Raw genomic sequence first — 26031 nt, 5'->3', positions numbered from 1 at the left:
CCTTTTATTTATTGAAATCTCTACTTTCATATGGTGTAAAAAAAATAAACATTACCATAGTAAATGTTCTCAGAAAATGCATACAAACAGTGTGAAAATGAGCTTTTACTAAATCAGGCACACTTCTCAAACTACCTGAAATGTTTTTATCGACATCATTTTGCTTTTGAATATGCTGTAAAATATTATACTTAGAACAGATAATTTTTTTTCTTTTGAAATATTACCGAAAAGCCGATACAAGAGAAGATATAGAGTTCGAGAAGTGTGCCTGATTTAGTAAAAGCTAATTATGACACTGTTTGTAAGCATTTCCTGAGAACATTTACTATGGTAAGGTTTATTTTTTTTACACCATATAAAAGTAGAGATTTTGATGAATAAAAGGCTCCCAAAGTTTTAGAAAAAAGCTGATATTTTGACGGGTGACTTTTCGATTGAAAATTAGGTTGTTTTTTTGGTATTAATTCAAAATAAGGCGAAAAAATAAATATTTTCAATCAAATAAATTACAGTGTATTTGAGACATAATAAAGCATGTTTATACCAAATGTCGTAGAAAAAAAATAAATTTTGAAGTAGTTAAAAATAAAAAACCAAAAACTTGGTTTTTTGAATTTTTCATCTAAATTTTGAGGTTATGTGAAAAAATTGTCAATACAAAAGTTGTAGATTTTTTTATTACCTACAACTTTTCCATTGAACTTTTTTCCGTAGGACTTGTAGTTTTGTCGGAAATCAAGAGAAACCATTTTTTTCTCTTAAAAGCTCCCCCCTCCCTTTTCCCGAACTCGGATTGACCGTAATTAATTTTTCCTTTAATTTTCATCATATTCCCCTCCTTTTCTAATGGGTTTCATCCGACTGCGATTTTTTTTCACTTTTTATTATTTTTAAAGGGATCTACCCCAGTGTATACGTTAAAACAACTAATCAGGCTATTATTTAGTGTATCACAAAGAAGTTTGTTATATAATAGACTTGAAGGCCATAAAAATGCTGTGATTAAAAAAGAAATCAAAGTTTGCGAAAAAATCATATTTTTCTAATTTTCAATTGGGTTGGGGCACCTCAAAACATCAAGACAGGTAAACAATATTTTATATGCTGAATTCACTCATTAAAAGGCACCTTTCTGTCGCTATGCTGTTTGAAAAAAACAAAAAAAAAATTCTTTCATACATTATCACTCCACCCTAATACACACACATAATATTAAGAAAACAAAAATAAATCTATATACATATAATAAAATCGTAGGAAAGTCAAAACTGTACATTGAATATTTTTTTTAAAGAATACATAATCCATGATCTATAATCGATATAGAAGCCAAAAATATAGTTTTTAGAATTTTTGTCTGTTTGTCTGTTTGTCTGTTTGTCTGTTTGTCTGTTTGTCTGTTTGTCTGTATGTTTGACCGAGCTAATCTCGAAAAGTACTGCATAGATTTACTTCAAATTTTGCATGAATATTCCTAAGAGGTCAGGTGAGGATAGTTTAAACATATTATCATGATATCACCTTCGGGGGAGGAGCTGTGAACCTTTATTTTTCTTACATATTCCGTGTACTACGACAGCGTACAATCTAAAGACTCATGTTTAAATGTTGGTTTCGAGTAAGCCATGCTATTATCTAGCTTTACAAAATAAAAACTATGTCATTTACGTAATTTGGGCAGAGAAACAGTTTAATGAATTTAGTAGTATAAAGACAAATCTGAAACAGCGCCATCTATGAGATTTCGTAAAAATCAAATCAATTTACATGTTAACACTACTGAAAATACTGTTGAAAATTAATAATTTAAATATAATCATGTTATTTATTTAACTCTTTAACCCATATCTTCCCTTCCCTATAAGGTGCGCTTATATTTCGTGTGAATATACTACATTTTTAAAAGTGAGGGTAGATGTTTATTATTTTAAGTCAAACTAGACACCATTACAATCTCAGAGCAATATTACAATTAATCTAATATTGATTGTGTTCATTGGTTACATTTTTAAAATCTTCGTGTTTTATAAATTTATAAAGAATAGAAAAAATTCTATCACGAGGCGGGACTCGAACCCACATAATTTCGTGATCGAATGTTTCTATTCTTTATAAATTTATTATTTATAAATTTATATTTATAAAGCATTTGAATGTCATAAAACCAAAAATATCAAATTCAATCTTCGTGTTTTGTGAATTTTCACCATGCGTTCCCACAAAAGGTAAGTTGTTACTTTTATAGGTATTTATTATTTATAATGATTTTTTAAAGTGAAACTTTTATTACATCGTCTCAAACTTTTTGGTCTGTGTAGCGCATGTCGCGTGACGGTCGAACCGTACGATAATTATCGTACAAATACGATAATTTTGTGCCTAAGTTTCACTTTTACCGTGGTTTCATAAAACAACACAACATTTTTATTGGTTTTATAAAGGTTTTATATTACACTTTTAGAATGAAATAATAAAATGATGAATTCTTTTTGACTTTTACAAGATTTTGAGGTGTGTTGGGAACAGTAGTTTGTTGATAAAATTTTATTTGTAAGTAGCTTTTTTTATAGATTTACAGTTAACTTTTGATTTTGTTATTTACAGATTCAATGCTCATAAAATTATATCGCCTTTGGAAGACGATTTCTGCTGATATTTTTACAACACCACTTGAAAATTGATGATTTGATGGTAAAGATAGTAGCAGTGAGGATTAAGTGGAAATTAGTAATCATCCGCTTCGTCAATTTTTGACTGAAGTTAATGTCCGACGTCCAATGGTTCAATCATTGGAAGTATCTCGGGAAATTTTGGAGGATATTTTTCAGGAAGGAGAGGAGGGGCAGCCAACCACATATCAAAGTACTACGTTTTAGTACCGAAAAAAATGTTATTACCAAATGAAACATAAATTTTGCACTCACAACTGTACAAGTTATGATTTTTATTCTGACTTTGCTGTTATCTGATTATAATATTTATCGTTATGGCTATCGACCGTACTGGGATGAGAGTACATGATATACTCATCATCCAGGATTGCATAGAGCATTTTCACACTGAAAAAGATGTTTTCTTTGAATCGTAGTTGCTTCATTTATTTATTTTTAATCATTTTACATAATATGTTTTATATTTGCCCATTTTCATTTTATTTTATAAATAAAATGGAACCAACATAACTTTGTTGTACGTATCATTTCTCTATTAATAACCCGTAGGCATATTTTCCAAGCGCCCCATTTAAAGTGCGGTTCTGAAATTTTAATGTATAATACTTTTGCCTAATATAAGCTCAAGCTCATTTTTAGATGAAAATAACAAAGAGAACTTATTTATTAAAATTTAGTAGATAAAAGAAATTATGTTACGATTTTATAAGAAAACACAGTATATTTATCAGGCGGCGGTGATTTTCCAGGCAAAAGATATTCATCAGCTCAATAAAATTGAATAGTATGTTGTTAGTTATTCTTTAAATTCACAGATTGTAATGAGCATTTCCGCATGCAAGTTGTATCGTAGTTTAGATATATCATATTTTTACACACCTTTACACTTGACACATTAAAGTTCCAACAAAACCCTCAAATTTTTGAGCAGAGTTGAGCAAGATAATTTAAAAAATGTGCTGTGTTAAGTATTATAGAAAAGGTTAATTCGTTGATAATTATTATTTCTTCATCATTTACATGTTGTTAAATGTTAGTAAAAATAAACTTTGACTGTTAATACTTTTGTTCAGTATTTACCTGTATGATTATTGCTTGGTAATTAATATGTATATTTTCATGTCGTAAGTATAGTAGCTAATTATAAACATAAGTGTGATGTGAAACTAGCTGGATTTATTTTTACACACTCACAGCCATATATTTTATATTAAAATAGTGTTAATAGTTAATCATAATATTTTTTCACAATTAAAAATATTTCCTTTTTTCTGATGGTATGTAAGTATGGCATCGAATTAAACCGCGCTGTCGTTTCGTTCACTAAAAGTGATGTTATGAGGACCGAATATGTAGCCGCCTCAACTTACGGAAACGAGAGTAACCTGCGTTGTCTGTTAGTTATTGTATAGTCGAATTTAACGTTACATGGAAATTGGAATCTAAATATATTATGTATACTTATATTAAATCTGTACATGAAATATATTTCCTAAATAACTATCACGGGGTGATTAGGGATCGACACTGATGCCAACGAAGCAAACAGTAAAATTTTTGTCCGTCTGTCTGTCCGTATAACCGTTATAGAAACAAAAACTACTCGACGGATTTAAACGAAACTTGGTACAATTATTTTACATATTCCTGAGCAGAGCAGTAAAAGTAGAGTTAAAGCTACACAGAAATCATATTGTATGAAAGAAATGTTCTCCTTATTATATAAAAAATATCTCCCGACATCATAAATGTATATCTTTTATGGTTGACTCACAATAACACGTGTAACTTCCGATAGCTTAGGAGTTCGAAGCTTTCTGATTATATTTGTCTATAAAACTCTCAGTCCGTTTCAACTCAATTTTTATTTTCATGCATCAGTGCCACCTAAAAAATCTTTATCTCGAAAATCGAGCAAAGCTAAGAAAATGAGAAATAAGAGTTCTCAAGAATCGTTAGAGGTAAGAGGCTTACTATAGGCCGAAAACAACATGTGTTATGCCGAGAACCTGAAACCGCTTCACAACGAGAATTGCGGCTCACAGCTGACCGCGAACGGCATGTACTATCCCGTGAGACCGAAACCTTCACTGAGAGGGTATAATGTCTCACAGCTGATCACGGCCGTCATATTTTATCTCGAGAATCTGAAACTTTTACTCAATATGAAGACCGTTTGACAAATGATAGGGTGCACCATAATATTATTCGATCTCTTGAAGATGAACATGAGCATAAGCAATGACTAGAGTAAGGACGCGAATATTACAATTAATTGAGACAAAAACGATTAATAAGTTTGTTTAATGAAAGATTAAGAATTGAAACTATTCGGTCTCTGGAAACGGACGAATAGCGAGAGGCTCCTCTTAGTGCAGACAGATTTCGACATAGTCTTAATGACTTAGATTAGAGGTAAACATAGAAGATCAATCTACGAATTCGGTGGTGGGGTCCGACAAATATAAAAGTGGGTTTGCTTATAACCTCACAATTGATTACAGATCATAATAATAGTAATAATGCAAGAAATTTAGTAAAAGCAATTAATACATACGCAATACCTATTCTCACCTATTCTTTTGGCATAATAAATTGGTCAAAAACAGAATTAAAAAACATCCAACGCATTATTAACGTAAATATGAGCAAAAATAGAAAACATCACCCCAGATCATGCATTCAGCGCTTAACTTTACCAAGAATTGATGGAGGCAGAGGATTTATAGATATTGTCAACCTACACAATAAGCAAATAACTACTCTCAGAAAGTTTTTCCATACTAAAGCACCCACAGTAATGTTACATAATGCCATTGTTCAAAATGATAAAAAACTAACTCCACTTAATTTAGCTGATAATACAACCCAACGAAATGAGACCTTAATCAGTAAGTGTGATAAACTAGCAGCATGGACCCAAAAGTCTCTCCACGGAAGGCATATACAACACCTTAATTTGCCTCATGTAGATAAGGCAGCATCAAATGCATGGCTTAAGAGAGGGGAGCTTTTTCCTGAGACTGAAGGTTTCATGCTAGCTATACAGGACCAAGTTATTGAGACACGTAATTATCAGAAGCATATTATCAAAAATTTACCATCAGATATTTGTAGAAAATGCAATAGTGCCCCAGAGACCATTCAACATATAACAGGAGATTGCAAAGCAATAACCCAGTCCGATTACAAACACCGGCATGATCAGATAGCCAACATTATCCATCAAAAATTAGCACAAAAATACAAACTTATTTCGTACGATAAAACACCATATTATAAATACATACCAGAAACCATTTTAGAAAACAACTCATATAAATTATACTATGATAGAACTATTTTAACCCTTAATAGGGCGGAGGTAAAAAATATTAAAAAAACAGTTTTTGTGTTATTATTTATTCGTATATTAGGACCTATTTTAATCGTATTCAAGAAAATCTAAGAATATATAATCATAAGTACGCGAAAATTGGGTGGTAATTATTTGACCTTAGCCCGTCAAGGTACAAGAACTAGAGCTGCTACAGTCCCTAGCTTCTCTTTCTTCTGGAGCAATATGAAAGCTTTTGAAGCATGGTGTAGCACATAAAGCTACTTTGTAGATGTTACAAATAATTCTCGATCGTTTTTGAATGCTTTTCGTGCTACATAATCGACATCTAGTAAATTTTTCCTGGTTTTCTGGGTAGTGTGGTACAGAAGAGCGTCTGATTTCAGCGGGTACTCCGAAATTCCCACCTTGTTTATTCTTGAAAATAATACTTGTTGTTCTTTTTTTGCATGTGAATCCATCTATTAGACTCCGAGCCAAACGCGCATATTTACAGTTAGCACTTTGGTATGCTATGCCTTGGAATCTTATCTGACCAATTTTGTTAGTGCCCCAAAGTGGTGCTTCCGAGATACTTTCGTCACTGCTTTCAATATCGGAGAGATTTCCTTCTAAAATTATCTCGATTGCAGTGTCCGAAAGCTTCTTTTTCTTGATGTTAGTATTCGACATTTTCTGAAATAGCAATTGCGAGAAGGGTAATGGTAACTATATAACCACCAAATACTATAATATGTCGGTGTAACCAGGCAATGGTATAAGTTTTACCACCGAGTTTACAATGATTTTCTGAATAGTACAAACTTCATTTCAAAAATTACTATAACAGTCATGCAGCTAAACATATTCAATAATGCTACCAAATATCACAAAACCATTTACCGGAATCTTAGTAGAACAAAATTATAACTAACGCAACCACATACCTCCAATTTTCAAATTTTTTCGATACTTTTTTTTTAATTGTTGGTAGTTTGTAAACTTTTTCAGTTACGTTATTGCCAGGTCTAATAAAAGTTTATACACTATTTACACCTTCCAAAAGATGAATTTATGAAATCATGCATAAAACGTTCCTTGGTTTATGGTCAATAAACTGAGGTGGTAACCAATTGGCCTTTGCCCTATTAAGGGTTAACAGACAAAACCATACATTATAACAGACCTGATATTACACTCATTGATAAACATGGAAAAAATGCACTAATAATAGATATAGCTGTACCCAATACTCACAACCTCCCAAATACCATCACTGAAAAACTTACTAAATACACAGAACTTAAACAAGAAATTACAAAAATGTGGAAACTGCAAAATGTTATCATAGTGCCCATAGTACTCTCCACTACAGGTGTTATACCCACTCAACTTCACAAATACATAGAATTATTACATTTACCAAAACATACATACATGCAATTACAAAAAGCTGCAATATTAAATACATGTAGAATAGTACGCAAGTTTCTTCAGACAGAGAATGAATGACACACAACCAGTTTAAAAATATAATTATATAGCTTACACTTGGTTTACGCCCGTGTATTCTATTATTACCAGCTGATCATAAGCTGTGAATGCAAAGCATTAAAAAATAAATAATAATAATAATAAACTCTTTATTGTACACCAAATAAAAACAATACAAAAGAATAACAGCAAATAGGATTATTGTACAATAGGCGGTCTTATCACTAACAAGTGATTTCTACCAGACAACCTGTGATCAAGGAAATGCTGGAAGATTATAATTTTGGAGGTGTAAAACAAAGCAAGCATTACTTTATTAAATAAGTACCTATAGATAATATAAAATAAACATACATACATAATATAATAAAACATACATACATAAAAATATATATATATATATATATATATATATATATATAATTATATATATAAATATATTTAGTATGTGCGAGTTAGAAATATAAATACAAATGACGTTACAGCGAAAGATAATAATTTTTAACCAATCTATCAAAGGAAGATATTGTTTGGGCGTGTTTTATTGTATTAGGTAAAGCATTCCAAAGGTTTATAGCACATACTGTGAAAGAGGAATGATAGAAATCTGAATGATGAGATGGAATCAAAAGAGAGAGATTATATGCAGATCTCAACACAAGGCTATTGGAACAAAGAAAGATCATCTTCTGTATAGGCGATATTAACGTAGTATGTTATTTTTGTAATGCTTTAAAGTGGAGTAAGGACAATTTTAGAACATGTTTCATCAGGTTAATTCGTATGTATGCAGTTTTCGCATAGCAACGGAGGGGAACTCGCGGGGCGTCAAGTGACGCGGGCCACGTACCATTAACATGCTTAGTTTGTGGTACCCAGCGCGAAAGAAAGTCATCGTGTTTTTGTTTTGTTACTATGTAAACTAACGTAATTTAATACTTAGGTACAATATATTCTATAACGGTGCGCTCAAACTGTTAATCTACATTTAATTTAGATTATTATTTGAAATACTAAGTAATGTAGAATTTAAATCACATTCATTCATGTTTTCCTCAGATTTTCGATTTCCTCCGATTTTAAGATTTTCTTATCAGTGTTCAATTTTATAAGAGACAATTAAGAACATTCAAAAATAAAGTGTCACGTATTTTTTTAAACGACGAATGACGAAAAACGACGTAATCGCGGACGAAGTCGCGGGCAACAGCTAGTTAATTAATAAATAATTATTAAAAAAAATTATGAGGCGTGCACTTTTGGATTTTCCAAACTATTTTATAATATGATTCTTGGGTTTGGAATAAGGGGGCTAGAAAGCGACATAGGTAACTTTTTACCAAGTCAAAACAATTAATTCCCATGGTAATCTCCTTTACCTATGTGGGTAAAGACGCGTGTGGCTAGTGAGCTATAAGAACAAGACCAAGTTTTCTTTTCTTTTTAACTTATTTTTTTTCGAATTAATCGTTGTAGTTATTATCATAATATGTAACCGTAAATCGTTTTATTTCGCATGTGGTGTTAGCTTTTAAGTAGTTGTTACATTTATGTAAGTTATTTTGTAATCTTTTTTTGTATGCTTGTACTGATGTAATAACTGTTGGCTGACCATAAATAAATAAATAAAGACCAGGATTTACAAGACAAGGTAAAACCCAGTGTACCCATGCGTGATATGAGGCAGATATCACATGTGTTCACTGATCGATTTTCTTATTCTCTTCGCGGATAAAACGATCAGCTTTCGTTGTCCTCTTGAGTACGCTTACAAGTTAACCTTGTAACAAGGTGATACACTAGTACAAAATCTCATAGAACGAACGTACAATGAATAAATAAATCCTTTATATTATATCAAATCAAAGAAAATATGCTTAGCGTCATCATTTTCTTAACACTACTTTTGGCACCGACTTCTCGTAAATTGCAGATAAAGCCTTTTTATTGTATTGTGATTGGCACAAAATATAGCGATACAGAACTCATTTACATATAATAATGTTGTATATGTTTACACATAGAATATTGAGAATTTGTTGAATACATACTTTCAAAAAGATATTTATAATATTAATATCGTTTACAATACATATATATTATATACCTTTTGATTGAAGTGATTCACAGATGTATGATTGAGCCATTCAACTTTTCTGCTCTATGAATATAATAATTAAGTCATTTTATGATTGGATGGATCTGTATTACAAGGAATAATCCATACTAATAATATAAAGCTGAAGAGTTTGTTTATTTGAACGCGCTTAACTCGGGAACTACTGGTCCGATTTGAAAAATTCTTTCGTTGTTAGATAGCTCATTTATCGAGGAAGGTTATAGGCTATGTATCATCACGCTCCGACCAACAGGAGTGGAGCCACGGGGGTGAAACTGCGCGGAGCAGCTATATTTCATAAAAAAAGTGCACGCCTCATAATTTTTTTTTAATAATTATTTTTGTTTATTTAATAACAATTAAACCACATCGAATCAGACCCTGAAAAATGAAAGGGTTCTATTCCTGAGCATACTCAAGCGTAAGAGAAAAAAAAAGACTCGATTAGTAAAGTATTTCGGTCGCTATCGTGTTAACAAGAAAAAGGATCCGCACATACAGACACACGGACGTCCAAGACAGAACTTTTTTAAACTGTTTTTTAACTAGTTTAAATAACAAAAATGACATCAAAAATATCATGAACGTTAAAAATAGTGTTTTTTCTTAATATGTGTGTGTATGTATTATCTTACAAGTGCAATGTATGATACATAAAGACATTTTAAGTTTGAAAAATCAGATGTTTTGCGCGAAGTGACAGTAGTACCCACCTCAACGCTTCGCTTATGAGGCGTGCAAAACGATGGTGTGAACACTGGTACCGGCGGCTTAGTCGCGTAGGCGTTAGTCGAAAAAGTGCTGCCATACTTAAAAAAATAATTTAGTATTAATTTATATAAGTGAAGATTTCCACCACCTAGATCTTTGAAATTTTGTATTTATATTCGTTGAACCTCAAACTTACAGGAAAAATTAGTGCCATACTGTTACTAATCGTTCAAAATACGAATAAAATCTTACAATAAAAAAAAATCTTATACACATTCGCCACCTCCCACAGGTATGGCATTATCACACTTCTATTTATAATCATTCAGGAGTTGTTGAAAAAAAAATTTAGGGTGGTACAAATGGTTCGGCGAAAAAAAAAATTTGCAGATTTTCGGCGGTATGGCGACCATTTGGAATCGTCCGAAAAGTATGGCATGGCGATTTTCGTAAATGGCAGCACGACGATGGTTACCTGTGCAAAAGTTAGCCTGGTACAAATGGTTGAATTGTTTTTTTTTTAAATCAACACATTCGCGTCGGTATGGCGGGCTGTAAGTCACACCGGAAAAGTATGGCATGACACTACCGCCTACTTCTTTTTTATGGGCTATCGGTAAATTCTAAAATTTTTGTGTTACAAATTGTTTGACTTCGCTATTTTTCCGACGAGTTCGACTAACGCCTACGCGACTAAGCCGCCGGTACCAGCGTTCACACCATCGTTTTTCTTTTTGTCATTGCGTACTAAGACCCCTGTAGAACCGCCATCCTGTTACAAATGACTCGAAATTTTGTGTCAATATCTCCCGGTCTAGTTAATGTAAAAGTTATACGTATGTTAAATGTGCAAATATTAAAATAAAGTCTCATCTTTTTCAGAGGAGAAACACATATAGTTTAATTTAAAATCCCTTATATATATAAAATAAAAACTAAAAATAAAATGTTGTTTTATTTTATTTGCTGACCATACACTACTACAAACGCAAAAATTTCTCCAAGCTAATTTACCTGTAACTAGCTTTGCACTGGATAATAGTAACAGTTTCTCCCAAATTAAACTTAATATACATTAGTTTAAATAAACGTATTCTGTAAAATAGTTGCAATTCCAATGCGGTTCTAAGAAGCCGTTTGCCGTCAAGTTTCGATCTTGTTAATTGCATTTCTTGTTTGTATTTGAACAATACTCCATCTAAATGCCAAGTTAGTTAACCTCGCCATGGAGGCTGAACGCAAAACCGACGTTCATTACAAGCAAAATTGGGCAAAGTCCAACAAGAAGCATATTAGCACCCGTTTTTAGGGTTCCGTACTTAAAAAGGAATAACTTCGATGTCTGTTGGACCGTTCGTCTGTCACCAGGCTGCATCTCGCCATAGTAAGACAGTTTAAATTTTCAGAGATGGTATGTTTCTGTTGCAGCTATCACAACAATTAATAAAAAATCCAGTTAATTACAAATTTGCAGAGCTAATCTTTTTTTGCAGTTAAACTTATATATACGGAACCCTTAGTGTCGCGAGTTCGACTCGCTCTTGACCGATATTTTTTTACAGCTACTGAGCAGGGGCGTCAGAAAGTCCTGAAAATGTGGAAAAGCTCTTTTGTACTGTTATATTTTCAGTAAATAAACAATCGTTTAAAAAACTAAATTATGTAAGGTCAAATTTGACAAAATATACAGCTCTAGAAACATTATTTTTATTTATTTTCCTCATTTCTCATGCAACTAAAATGCGCCATAAAGAAGCGTGGGTCGTGGGTACAGTTTATGTATAACAATGTCGTTATCTCACTTATTTATACTGCAGAAATAATGTTTGTTTGTAAGAATGAAAACATTTCTAAAAGTAGAGAATTTTAGACATCGTTTATAGATACAGAAGCCAAAAATCTAGTTTTTAGAATTTTTGTCCGTTTGTCTGTATATATGTCCGGGATAAGCTCAAAAACTACTGATTAACTTCAAATTTGGTACAAATTAGCTTGAGACCTAAGGAAGGACCTAGCGGGTTTTTCTTTGAATACGCGGGTGAAGCCGTTGGCGGAAAGCTACTCTTAGATATAATAGCGTAATCTTAACGATAGAAAAATAAATTACTCTTGCATGAAAGCTTTTATCTTTAATACTTCGTACACTATACAAAATTCGTACAAGTATACAATCACGTTTCGGCAATATTGCGTACAAGCAATTAGCAGCAAATGTACCAGAACATCCTAATTTAGGTTCCGTCCGACCAACACGGCTTCATTGGGAGCACTAAACCGCAGAACGTTATCTAAATTCTTAACTGTTTTCCGTATAAATTCTGAATACAAGTTTATTCGAGCAGTGTGTTTTCAAATTTTGTGTAAACTTTTACGAGTAACGTTCAAGATTTGCGGATAAGAGTTTGAAAATTCTATTGTGGTTTATGAAACAGTTGTTTTGTTGTGCGTTATTTTTTTTTAACATTACTACTATTATGACAGATCCTCTTTCTAGTAGAGTAGTAGAGGAAATTTAACTCACATTGAATAATAGAGAAATGAATCTTTACTTTTGTTGAATCGTGTAATTTCTATAGGTAGCTAGTGTAAAATAAGAAAATACACGGAAGTACAAATAAACTGCCATACTTAAAAATATAACACTTCTTAAAACTAAAATGTTGGGGATACCAACAATTTTATAGAATTAATTGCAATACACAAATACTAAAATACAAGATTAGGAGTACTTTCTACTATTACCTATTTAGTTTTTAAAACGTACTCTGAAATTCAGTAAATGATTATAGTTTACAAAAAGTTTTACAACGCATGTCCAACTGTATTCGAGTTTAACGTCACTGAAACAATATAAAATATATCCTCTGAATCTGAATGCAGCACTGATTTTGAATGTTGTTTTAAATGTTTTATTGTTATAAAAAACGTCCACGAACTGACATGTTTGTAGTTACAAAGATAAAATATGGAAACAGACTTTTTATCCAGTTAATTGTAATAATTTTATGATATCAAAGTTAAAACATATTTTAAATGATAATTTTATAACATTGATTGTAACATTCAATTATAAGCTCATTTATTTGGGACAGCTATGGGAATCATTTCAAACTTTTGAGAGATTTAATGGACTAATAGGTACTTATTTTTACACATTGATTATATCTAAATATATCTATCGACAAAGTTAAACACAAAAAGGGCACGTGAAGATGACTTAAAAAACCGGCCAAGTGCGAGTCGGGCTCGCGCACAAAGGGTTCCGTAGCAGCAAATATAATAAATTACAGTTAAATCAACCTATCTCAAAAACTATAAGAGATACTTTGATCAAACCAAAAATCGTTGAAAGAGTTAATTAGCATGCATCACCTCTATTTTTTTTAGAATTTTATACCCCGTAGTTATAAAAATAGAGGGGGGGGGACATACTTTTTACGACTTTGAGAGCTGATATCTCAAAAACCGTTCACTTTAAGAAAAATGTTTTTTAGAAAACTTTATATCATTTTAAAAGACCTTTCCATTGATACCCCACACGGGTATGTACATCGAAAAAAAAAATTTCATCCCTCAGTTACATGTATGGGGGGCCCCACCCCCAATTCTTTTTTTTACTATTTAGTGTCATATTTTTGTAGCGGTTCATACAACACATATTCCCATCAAATTTCATCACTGTAGTACTTATAGTTTCCGAGTAAATCGGCTGTGACAGACGGACAGACGGACAGACGGACAGACGGACATGACGAAACTATAAGGGTTCCGTTTTTGCCATTTTGGCTACGGAACCCTAAAAAAGCTCTAGTCAGTTGCCGTTTATACCATTATACATTTATTTCCTACAAAAGGACAGACAGACACAGTAATATCGACATCACCTGATCCCGGTCGACCTTTATACCTATTTTATGTATTTACATAGATATACACTTGCATTGTACTCGTCGATTCTACACGTGTAACGAAGATTTTAGATCATATAATATTTACTATATATATATTTTCTTATAAAAAGAGAGAGTTGTTCGTTATATCAATTATTCGTTGACTTGTGAAGATAATATTTCCTTTTTCCTTTTATATATAATTATCTGATTTATTTATACAAAATGTTACAATATACATATTTACAGACTATAGATTTAGAGCAAAGATGTAGAGAAATTACATAGATATAGAGCAATGTATTAAAAATCTCTTGGTAATGGTATAAAAACTGAACATATTACAAATTACAAAAATGTTGTGTGGTTTTATGAAACCACGGTAAAAGTGAAACTGTTCGAACGGTTCCGAACACTGCTTTGTGTAGCGCATGTCGCATGACGGTCGGCTGCCGAGTAGGTATACCTACTCGGCAGCCGCGATACACGCGACATGCGCTACACAGACCAAAAAGTTTGAGACGATGTAATAAAAGTTTCACTTTAAAAACAAATCTGCTACTATAAAAAGACAAGACAATATATATTATCCCCCAATGTAATCGCTGTAAAGCGAGTCGGCTCGACTGCTGGTATGTAAACCACTGCTGCAAACTGTCTGCTTCCTTGATAGCTTTGTAGCGGTGGAGTGCATTTCTAGCAGTCATAATAAATTGCATTTTTACTATCATAATTTTTAAGTCATTAATTGTTACTAACAAAATGAGTCCTGGTTACTTGAATAAATGAATGAATTTTTATTATTATTATAAAAAAAGTTGCTATAAAATACCTTATAATTTTACCAGAATTCATTTTTAACTTTCTCAGTATTTCTCTTGAAATCTTGGATACTAAAATTCTCTGAAGAAACACTTGTCTAAAAATAGGCATACTTACGTAAAATCGTTTACATCGGAAGATTTCATTTCATGAATGCTAATATGGATGTCATTAATGAGCTTATTATGTAAGTCTGATTATATGTACCTTCATACATACCTTCTACATAAAATAAACTATTCGAGTTTACGCTCATTTTTTAAAATAAACATATCTAATTAAAGTTACCTTTTTTTTCTTCCGCGTGAAAATGGAATTAAAAAATAACCACGAACTCTTACAACTTCTTTGTTTTTACGTTTATTTTTAAAACATTTTTGTAGATATAAATCTACTGTTTTAATTTTACTGATAGATAATTGAATGTTGGTTTTTCATAATGAAGTTAAGGTAGTCGAGATTATAATTCTTCAGGGATTCTTACACAAAATAAAGAGAGGATATCGAGTTGCGGAATTTTTCCTGTATATATGGAAATTAAATACATCGACTAGATGCTGTACTATTTTTATTGTTCTACCAAATTATTTAATCCTTTTAAACTCTTCCACAAACAGGCATACAGTATTGTCAACATACATCCAATTCCAATAGAGATTGTATAGCTTATACAATCCCATTGTGTACTCACAGCGTCCTCTGACGGCTTGAGATCCAATGATAACGGCTTTATACATCGACTGGATTTTAGCACAATATCTGTATTAAACACAGTTTTAGCAGTTAACAGTTTTTTGTTCATTGGAATGAACCGATTTAATATTGTTAATTAAATAATAAATAGTATCAAGATTATCTATAGCTAACTATTATAATCGATAGACGTCCAATTCCAGTATGTTAGGTAATCTTTCTATTCTTATCAATTAGGAAAAATCAGAGGAAAATAATACGTAAGTAGTCTATACTGTTATCTTCTTAGGAATTACCTAAAAGAATACCAAAAAAATTTAAATCGTGATCTATTCTATTATATATATCTATTCTATTAGATCTATTATAAGATCGAAAACCAACAATCAAACTAACTTAACCACTAACAAGTGGCATGTTGTAAGAAACAGTCTAAATCTGTCCACACTCCGAATTTAGTTTACCTAACTTGTCTAAATTCTCGCCAGCAAGTGCTATTTCAGTCTCTATAAATCCAAAGTTTACTGAAACTTGTAAACGAGCTAAAATTAGAATCTCCGAGACAATTGCTTCATGCAGTCGCCATAAATTCACTCGAGTGTAAATCGTATATCACTAGTCTTCTGAAAACAGACACGGTGTTTACTTGACGAGATAGTCAGGGAGCTGCCGGTGCATTTGGTTTATGGTTCATTTGCATGTATTTTATTGAGTTGTGATTGCTTTGTGAATGTAACTGTTTTTTATATAGTAATCTTTCGAATGTATATTAGACAAAACGTTAACGTCAGAGCAATTCTAAAATAACAAACTACTAACCTCAAAACTGAATTTTGTAAAGGAAGACAAAACTATAATCTTTACCTAATTTTATAGCAATCTCCTCAATGAACTGTGAAAAATATGATACCTACACCTTCTTACGCTAACGTTTATAAAAATGGAATAATGTTAATAATCGTAAACCACAATGACATAATTGTAATGTAAGCTTATCTTCAGAATATGGCTCTTATAACAACAAAATATCAGGCGACCTTATTGTCCAAAAACAAGGGACACGAGTTCAATTAAGGCCTAACCCTTTGTTCTATCTACAACTGAGATAATTACAACCATATCCCTCACAAATCTTTTAAAGTGGAATATAGACAATCACATACGTTCATGGACCCGGTATTGAATTTATCTAGTAATATTGCTCTTTACTTAGTCCTTAAGTTACTTTATTTATACTAAAAACAAGTACATAAATCTGTATATAAACATTTTTTTTAACCAGTTATACTGCTACTGAGCGCTTTCAAGCTATGGGTAGAACTTTTTAATAATAATAAGAAATAGGTAAGTTGGTTGTGCAGTAATAATTATAAGATTTTATTGATTAAAATATAGTGCATTAGGGGAATTCCGGATTTGGGGTAATTCGGAAAATTGTGAATACTACTTCAGAGCATCGTTTTATTATGAGTATCATGAAGGTATTGTATGAAAATTAACGGGTTTGATGGTAATAACATTCTTATTGGTTTAATCAATAGTTACGTTTAAATTTAACACTACCTATTGCATTTACCCGTCATCCGGAATTACCCTAATGCACCTTATACATATTATATTTAAAGTATAAATCTAAATAATATAAGAATAAATAAATTTACTTATAAGACATTTTTTATATTAACTAAAATGTATATCTACTTCCTGGACTATAAAACATTTTCCGCAAGGTGTAGTAATTTACGTGAATTTTGTCTGCCATTTTGGATGTTACTATTCTTCTGTGGCACAAATTTTCACGTTTTCGTTTATTTTTCATATTATTTGCTAGCATAATATAATTTTGAAAATAAAATTGTATTCTTCTCTAGTTACCAGCACTAGCCTGCTATGCTCTGGAACATCCAGATTTAAAACTTAAATAATGTAAAATTGTTCTAAATATATTAAGTTTGTGTTAATCTATTAAAAGGTTTAAATTGTATCTTTCCTCTATCTCTATCTATACTAATATTATGAAGAGTTTTTTGTTTGAACGCGCCAATCGCTAAGACCATCAGGAGCGGAGCAATGCGGGTAAAACCGCGCGGCACATCTATCTATATATATATAAAACTCAAAGGTGACTGATATAGTGATCTATCAACGCACAGCCCAAACCACTGGACGTATTGGGCTGAAATTTGGCATGCAGGTAGATGTTAGGACGTAGGCATCCGCTAAGAAAGGATTTCCCAAAATTCTTGCGGGGATGCACGTACAAAGTCGTGGGCGGAAGCTAGTCTAGTAATAAACGACAGAACAAAAAACTTAAGAATGTATATATCCACTTAATACCTATACTTCTTTATACAATTATTACTTGAAAATATTTTATGAAAACGTGGTTTATAATAAACACTCTAATATTTAGTAGGTCAGGAATATCTTTATTTTACTACCCAAAAATTATAACATCAGTATTCCAAACCTGTATTCCCTATTCCCCTTTATATACATTAAAAGTCTCGCAAAAAATTATCTCTTCGTGGAGATTAACTGGCGAAATGATAAAATATTCCTTTTACTCTACTTATAAATTGTGTCCCGTATGAACGTATATTTGAATACTGTTTAAAAATATACATACAATGTCTAGTCACTTTTTATTTTAAATATTTTTAAATCAAAAACATATTTATTTTTCTTACACATAATTTCATTTTTAAAATAGCTGTGTGACATGAATAACTGTAAATTACTTTTCATTTTCCAATACTTAAAAATACTCTAAAACTATATTTTCACCCACATTAAGGATGAAAATTCTTTATTTTCTTTTGCATATAGTTTGTAAGGCATTCTTATTTTCCTAAGTAATGTGAACAACAACAACAAACGTTAGTCGGTACTACTAGTAATTTACAAGAAACTACAAATTAAATTAAAACTTTTTACCGAGCGCTTCCAACGAAGCGGTGACAATTAAGGCAGCTCTATCTTTTACCTTATTATATAGTCCTGGAATAGTCAACGATAAAATATATAATTAAAATATGCATATGAAGTCTCATTCATTGTATTTTTGTGGCAAATAAAAATGATAAATTATTACATGCAATATTTTTTTATTACAGACAGTAATTGATGGATCATGGAACCTTCTAGTAAGTTTAGAAGAAAACCTGCAGTGTCTGGACTCTTTCTTAAGTTGATTACAGTAACAAAAAAACTAATATAACAAATATACTGCAATTATTTTAATATAAAAATTAACGCACTTAAAATGTTTTTTTAATCTATACTAATATTATAAAGCAGAAGAGTTTGTTTGTTTGAACGCGCTAATCTCAGGAACTACTGAGGTGAAGGTACTGAGCTAAAACCGCGAGGTGCAGATAGTTCTCAATATTAATCTTTATGCCCTGACTATTCTTCCAATGTTATTTTGTTATACTTAAATATCATTCTCTAAGTACATATAGATACAAAGTTTATCATGTAAATACAGATTAATAAATACAGTACAGGTTAATGAAAATCGAGACACAACTCAGAGATTTAATACCTGAATAACCTGTCATATTTCGCATAAGATTTACACAGGCTGTTTGTTTTGATAAGCATATTCGTCACTTGTTTGTATAATCTACATAATACATGTAATCTACGCGTACTGAATATTAAGTTATTGTGACAAATAGGGGTGACTTTATCGCGGGATCATAACAAAAACGAAGTAGGTTACATTCTAACTTATGTAAATTCCATTTATCATACAAACTTAATGATGTTCATTTTCAAACTTGAAGAAAAAACCGAAGATGGTATTGATTACATGTGTAAAAGAGCAACTATGGAGTTTCTTGCCGGTTTTTCTCCATAGATACTGCTTTCCGAATCGGTGGTAAATGTAAAAAATATGTATTGACGTTTCAAAAGTGCCTCTCGAAGAAGTCTAATTGAATAAATAAATGTTTGAGTTTGAGTTTGAGTTTGTTAAATATAAGTTAAATATAGCATGTGGTGTTAGCCTATAATTAATCGTTGCACTTGATATGTAAAATTGTATTTTTCCTTGTATGTCTATAAATAGTGTTAACAATTGTTGGCTATCCTTTTTAAATAAATTAATTAATTATCAAAAATTTATAAAAACATAAAATTGCTTTAATGTAGGTTGGAAATATTAATCCTCCCGCGATATGATCTGAAAAGTTCTTTTTATTTGATAGCCTGTGAAATTTATTTTTCTAATCCAAAACTTTTATCATAACTTTAATTTATTTTACTACGGTTATTCCAACCTTTTTGAATACTGAGAGTGAAATATAATTTAGAGTCCTAAAAAGCCTACATTATCGACACTGAAATGTTTGAAAAGAACCTAATTCTTTATAAAGTTTAAATTTACAAGATCCATCCTAAAGGAAAAGGGAATTCTAATAAAGGTATGACAATTTTATTTGAAAAGAATTTCTTCCCATAAAAATTATTTTTAATGTAAGTTTTAAGTAAGTACCTATATATCAATTAAGTTTAGTACCTATCATATTAATTAATCTGCAATATAAAACGTTTTAACCCCAGAAGTAAATTGACCCGAAAATTGAATATCAATCATAAAATAATTTGTTATATTATACTGCTCTCGATACATCACTACATAGTATAAAACAAAGTCGCTTTCTCTGTCCCTATGTTCCTATGCATGCTTAAATCTTTATAACTACGCCGCAACGGATTTTGATGCGGTTTTTTAATAGAACGAGTGATTCAAGAGGAAGGTTTTAGTATATAATTTATTAGGTTTTAGACAAAGCGGGCGAAGCCGCGGGCGGTAAGCTAGTGCTTAATATATTTTGATCAATTATATCCTCATAAGACTACCGCAATCAATAATACTTTGTTCAAACACGAGAACGAAGCCGCAGGTAACAGCTTGTATTTTTTACAGAAGCAATCTAGAGTCCAGATGATGAATTTATAGTGAAAAGTATGCAATAAAACAATTGTAGGTGTTGTAAACTAAACATGACCCGCTCACTTTTGATATTTTTGAATTTATTTTTCATCTTTATTAGATTTTTGAATCGTTCCGCTTTGGTGCTTCTAAGTTTATTTTCTCGAGACATTTTCGCTTTGAGCCTAGCTCAAGTTACAATTTTTTAGATAATATAATTAAGAAAAATGAGGATAGATAAATATTAAAATCAGTAAATCTTATTTTATGTTTATAAATTACGAGACCCATGATAAAATATTACAGTGTACAAAGCCTGTGTTGTTTTATAATAACTTGAAACTACAGAACAAATACGATTTTCATATTATCAAATTCCATAAAGTCACAGTCAGCTCATCACAAAAATAAAGTAACTTTAAAAGTGTCATTAAACGTCCCCAAATTTTTATTAAGCACGTTCGTATCATGCTTCTATAAGAAAATAGTCGAGAATCTTATAAAATACTCCAAAATGTAATCCCAGGTTTTAGCAAGATAAAAGAAAAGTTATCATATGGGTTACATTCAGCGGGAAAACCCCAATTTGTAATACTCCTTCCGAGCTCGTCGGAGTACCCTTGAAAATACTGCAGTATTCAAATACTTTCCTCGTTTGGTGATGTTATATTTTTGTCGACTTTCGAATAGCACATTATGTCGTTGGTCATGTTAATCTATACTAATATTATAAAGCTGAAGAGTTTTTTTGTTTGTTTGTTTGAACGCGCTAATCTCGGAAACTACTGGTCCGATTTGAAAAATTCGTTCGGTGGTAGACAGCCAATTTATCGAGGCAGACTATAAATCATCACGCTACGACCAACAGGAGTGGAGCCGCGGGGGTGAAACCGTGCGGAACAGCTAGTGTTTAATATTTCGTTCTCTTCCTTGGGCATTCTTTTTGTTCCAACATTTGTCTGTGCTTAAACTTAATCCATTTACTTGAGGAAAAATAGTCAGGATACAAAAATGTCTACGAAAACTAGTAATTTTTATAGCATAGTAAAATAACATGCATTTGCAAAAATACAAGTATTACCCAAATTGTAAAAAAACTTTTTCCTTTATTAGAATATTTATTTACAAACGACAAAAATAAATATTTGCAAGTATTGGCAGACATTATAGCAGGACTTTGCCAACCACATTTGCATGGTCTAAAAAACTACTGTTTCAATATTCCGACATGGAGGTTATTCAAATAAATTATTTGCGCATTAACAATTCCTTTACAAATAAATATTTCAGAGGATACATTAAGGGTATATTAAGTATTTTATTCAGGCCAAAATACTGTTTATCTCGACGTGACCTCTTTAATCGGGTCGCGTATGTTTTTTCATTTATCGTCAAAATAAATTGGTCTTTCGAGACTGATTAAGTTGTAGAAACGCCTTAGCACCCGTCTGGTATATTAAATGTTTCTTTTCTAAGCGAATTAAGCGCGTCACACACGGTGAAGATACTATAATATTTTATGTTAAGATTCTCTATTATAAAATATTACAGTATCTTAAGGTATCCGGTATCAGCGTTCTTTTATCCCGAAATTTTGTGTCAGTGTTTCGGGTCATTTGTAACAGGATGGCGGTTCTACAGGGGTCTTAGTACGCAATGACAACAAGAAAAATGATGGTCAGAACGCTGCTACCGGATACCTTAAGATACTGTAATATTTTATAATAATCTTAACATAAAATATTATAGTATCTTCACCGTGTGTGACGCGCTTTAACCTTGTTATGTTGTAAGAGATTTCCTCCTCGTATTTTATAATAAGTTGACTTAATAGTGAGGTACATGTATGTAGTAATTAATTTAATATATAGGCTCAAACGAGTTAAGAAACACGTCTTTAATTTTGCGTAGTACCTATTAAAAGTTATTGAAATATTTTTGGCTAGAGCTTTTCGTCTGCTTTCTTAGGTTTACGTTTTTCATTTGGTACTGAATACTAAATCTTATCATTTTATTATATTTATTTATTATATTATTTACTGTGCTTATGTAAGTATAAATCAACTTACTAATCAATAATCATAAATTTCGATTGGTGATGTTATTGAGTTAAATAAGGTGAACGCAACTTTCCTGTATATTATAGTTTAAAAATTTGAATATAAAAACGCATCTTAATCTTAAACCTTAAATACCTATAAAGATGCATCATTTATATCTTACTGCTATAAATAATTGCATGCATTGTTATGCATCTTAACTTTAATCCAAGCTATTGTCCCATAATCCCATAATACCTTCATTCATAGCTCAAATTTGAAACATATTGTTGTTCCACAATGGATTCAAACCCGTAGTTCATTTTAAATGCTCGCTCGTGCGGGTAATACCAATTATACGGCTTCTCACCTCGGTGACAGTTGACTGTTAACATGTCTATGTTTATTTTTAAACTTTATGTATACCCACATAAATTGCGTGTTTATTTTCAATTTTAAGTTTTAATTAAGAAATAGCTCTATTTCTATTATTTTTTTTATCCGATTCATTAGTATTGAAAAAGAATTAACGTTTAAAAAGAATGAATACATTCATTAAAATCATTTTTATTATTTTTTAAAATTCAGGCAGATGTTCTTAAGAGTCATTGATAATATCATAAACTTTCGGATTCTGACCTTATAAAATACAAATTACAATATTTAATAAATAAGTTTGATTGTGTTATTCGCTTTTTCCCGTAAAATTATATTTTAAAATGTTTTTAATTCTCTATCACATAACAATTCAGCCATGTTATTAATGACATCATTTACATAATAAAATAAATTTAATAAATTTGAAAATGTATTCACAAATTTGTTAATCAACTCGTACTGACACATCGCCAATTAATTAAAACCATGACAACAGTAAAATGAATTTTAAAATATGGACACTAAAATCCACTTTCATTTGTCACCTTTTTACATACCAACTTTATTTAATTTATTGCTCTATCAAATCGATTTTAATTAACAGTCAATTTGAAGTTATTATTACAGTTCAGTGGTTTCACCTTCAAGGGATGAAAGATACATATGACTTCCTGTCATTAATGAATGCTTGCTATGTTTAATTGAATTTGTATTAATTACCCTGTTCTTCATTATTCTCAGCTAAAATTAGCGCTTGTAATGGTACTAGAATTATTTCAAAGTGTACATAAATGTTCTGGAGAATTTACACACTGAAATTGTTAGACAATATAATGAATTTTATAACCAAATTATGATGAATTTCTTTATTGCTACAATGAGAAAATATAAAGGAATAGGAATAAGGAATAAGTTAACATTGTAATATATATAATGAATGTACTTGTAAAACAATTTCAATAAAATTATTTTGGTATCATACAGGTGTAGACAAAACATTTATTTTGTCACTGCTACGTGTCTACGCTGTCGTAGCAAGTGCTACGAAATTTCGCTCTACGCTGCTTCTGCTATAACGGCACGTGTGATATGAAATGAAACTTACTTCTTTGTGTTATAGAACTAACATTAAATTTTAATATTCAACATTTTATAATATATCTGTAAAAAATTGTTATCTTATTAATTAAACGCAAACATACGTTATATGTAGGTACATATTATAATAATACGATCATCGGACTTGTTTACCTCTTTTAACATTTTTGATTAAAATTACATACTAATAAAAACATATAATACGGTAGGATTGTATGCTAATTGTCAGGCAGTGTTCGGCCGATTAGCAATTCAAATATAAACCCACGAGACTGTGAATGTTCGGTGTAATACTCCGTAATACCCGAATGTATATTGCCACAAATTTTATTGAAATATCTAGCTATGTAATAGCTTAAACTACCTATAGAGAAATTTCATCGAAAAATTAGAAGTAAAAGTATACTAGCTTTCCGCCCACGGCTTCGCCCGCGCAGTCAAAGAAAAACCCGCATAGTTCCCGTGGGATTTCCGGGATTGCGTCATTTTCCCGGGATAAAAAGTAGCCTATGTCCTTTCTCGGGTATCAAAATATCTCCATATCAAATTTCATGAAAATTGGTTCAGTAGTTTGGGCGTGATTGAGTAACAGACAGACAGACAGAGTTACTTTCGCATTTATAATATTAGTATGGATAAGTGTATTTGTAACTAGCTGGAACCCGCGGTGTCACTCGTGTACCTACTTACCCTCGTAAAAATTAGCCTATATACTAATCCGGATTCTAATTTATCTCTGTACCAATGTTCATACAGACCTTATCAGCTTGTTTGCCTGAAAGAATAACTAACATCTATAGATTCTTACAAACTTTCGCGTTTAAAATATTAGTAGTATAAGTGTAAACTCTTTATATAAGTATGTTGCCAATTTAGTTGACTCATGTTCGCATTTTTCGAATTTTTATATATTATCGATATTATTCTGAACAAATACTTTAATTCCATAAGTCTTTCCAATCACGATTCAAGGTAACAAATGCTTTGTTCCACTAATCTCCGTCAAGAGACTCATATAAAACAAAATGGCGGCAATATTATACCGGTGCATTTACATCAAACGAGCGAATGCTCATTCTAACCCATTGAGATAATATTAATATGGAGACGACACCGCCTACATCACTTATGTTCCGCTCAACATACGTCATATGGCGTATGTTGAACGGTTTTTTTTAATGGTTTTAAAGTGAAACGCATCAAATATGCCTTCGTGTGTGTTACGATATTGCACAAATAATACAAATAATACAGAAAAGTGCAAAGGAATAACTTTCATTGGTAAGTACCTAACTAGATAATAATTTTTAAAACTTAGTTAGAGCAAGAAAATGGCGCACAGATTTTGTTCGTGGTGTCTCCTCCATACGTAGTAATATTATCTCAATGTTCTAACCCCACTTTGTCAAATTCTTTTAGTGTAAACAGGCGTAGAGCATGCTTTCGTTGTTCTTAGTGCGTTCGAAAGATTCTATGCAATGTTCTAATAGTGAACTACACTGAATACGAGTTTTTGTTTACACTAAAAGATCACAAAATAATGGTTTGATGTAAGCACCATAAGACAAAAACATAGAATCGATAGCTAGGTCATTCATCAAACCGTGGTGACAGATTTGATAAGGGCTGAAGTATATTTATAGCTATAATATTCGTTAATTGAAGGTCGTATTGAAAGTGATAAGCCCTCTTGTGTTTGAACCCAATTTTCTGTTGCCAACGACCAATTTTCTGTATTGTGAAATAGGTATTCTGTATGTGGTAGATGTCATTGAGAATCGAATAAAGGGCAAAATTTGATAACTGAATACCGTAGCTGTGTCTGGGGGCCATTAACGGGTCATAATAGTCTAA

The sequence above is a fragment of the Colias eurytheme genome, chromosome 21, assembly GCF_061535395.1.
Source record: "Colias eurytheme isolate Ceu_HAF_F1 chromosome 21, ilColEury1 Martin Lab GWU primary, whole genome shotgun sequence".
NCBI classification, from domain to species: Eukaryota; Metazoa; Arthropoda; class Insecta; order Lepidoptera; family Pieridae; genus Colias; species Colias eurytheme.
Note: the sequence above shows the minus strand (reverse complement) of the source record.